Raw genomic sequence first — 2,026 nt, forward strand, 5'->3', positions numbered from 1 at the left:
AAGTATGAGTTTTTAAATTAAATGTTCTTCCCCCAAAAATCAAATGTTCCTAAAACAATCATAGGCATTGTTAATGGAACAAGTATGTTTTCTAAATGGGAACAGACCTGGGTAGGTGAACCAAGCAGAAAGCTCATTTTAGGGACAATGTTTTAAAAATATCACTTATGATAATACTGGACTTGAATTCTTGTTTTATTTTTTTATTTTTATTTTTATTTTTTAAATAGTTTGTAGCTTTAAAAATTTTTAACGTTTATTTATTTTTGAGAGACAGAGACAGAGCGTGAGCAGGGGAGGGCAGAGAGAGGAGACACAGAATCTGAAGCAGGCTCCAGGATCTGAGCTATCAGCACAGAGCCCAACACGGGGCTCGAACTCATGAACTCCGATATCATGACCTGAGCTGAAGTCGGATGCTTAACTAACTGAGCCACTCAGGTGCCCCTTTAGTTTTTATTTTTAAAGATTTTATTCTTAAGTATCTCTATATCCAGCATGGGGCTTGAACTCCCAATCCCAAGGTCAAGAGTCTCCTACTGTACCGACTGAGCCAGCTAGGTGCCCCTGGACTTGAATGATTCACTGGTTTACAAGACTACAATGTTGACTCTATTGAGGAACCATGAAATGTGTTGTTACCTCTTTTTGCTGGCACCTTCGGACGGATGCACCAGTGTTGCTGTGCTACTTCCTCCCCTATCGCTCTTCATTTAGTGTGGGAGATGACTCCCAAATACCAATTTTAGATATGTCCGTTATAGTTCATGGTTTACTTTCCACACAAAGGTAGACCACCATTTTGTTATTCTTTAGTGAGCTGCCAATTGCTGTTAAGTTAAACTTGCTGGAAACAATAGTAGTTCTCTGGCATGATGACTCTCGTGGCCATCTGGTAGGGTGGCCCTGTGCCCGCCCATAGGACGGAATGCCAGTTTCAACAGGGCACAAGTGCCAGCCAGACATAGGTTTAGAAGGACAGCCTGCAAGAGCTCAGCAAGGAGATCCTCCAAGTGGTTAGTGATGCCAAATTAGACCCACATGCTTCATTACAAGGGATCACATCTGTTGATGCTTGTGGGCATTCTATTGTCAATTAAGGCTTTCTTTTTCTGTTTCTTTATTCATTCCGACTCTGGACTGGGAGTACAGAAATCAGGGGAAAAACTACTCCTCGGCCAGAAGAACAATCAATATATCCCATGTCTCCCTCTAATGTCTTTCTGCGGCAGGCCCAAACTTTCTCCCAAATGATGTGAAAACTAGAAGGCACGTGACATTAGCTTATGAAGCTCTCTGGTATTAACAATCACATTTAGGAAACAACCAACGAATTCGATGTCTGATTATCAGCAACGTTTTAAGAATTTATCTGCTGGAACTAGAGATTGTGATTCTAGTTAAATGTGTGTCTTCTGTATGATCTGTTATTTCGTTATTGAAGGATTATTTCTAACCAAGAATGAGACAGACCATAATGAGTCATTCATTATCCGGTGTTCTCATTCAAGTCTGGGCTGCAGTGCATGGCTTGACTCCAGGATAGTGTTATTACACCTTTGTGTGTTTCAAACTACATTCTAGGTTAGGTACATGAGGCATGAGGGAAATACAGCTATCTATGCCATACTGAAAGACAGAAGGAGCTGGAAACAAAGATTTTAGAGATTTAGGAGCAGAGACAGGGCTAGGGTTGGAGGTCTTGTGTAACAGAGACTATGGCATAGGGTCGTAGGTAAGAACCTATCCTTTAAGTATGGGTGGAATTTAAAAGACAATGTCAGCCACTTTTCTCTGCCCCAAATGTTCATGCACCCAGATCATAGATAAATTCTTAAATAGTTAATAGTATCATAGCTTGCCATGTAAAAGAACCTACAGAATTTTGAAATATATTCCCCACTGTCATTGCTGGCTTGCATGGCATATTTTTCTTCTCTCCCTCTTTTCCCCGAGTCTCACTGCCATAACCAGAGATCAGACTTTGCATGGAAACAGCATGAATGGAAATGGATGTTTGGTGGGG

This window comes from Crocuta crocuta, unplaced genomic scaffold (assembly GCF_008692635.1).
Source record: "Crocuta crocuta isolate KB4526 unplaced genomic scaffold, BGI_CrCroc_1.0 scaffold695, whole genome shotgun sequence".
NCBI lineage: Eukaryota > Metazoa > Chordata > Mammalia > Carnivora > Hyaenidae > Crocuta > Crocuta crocuta.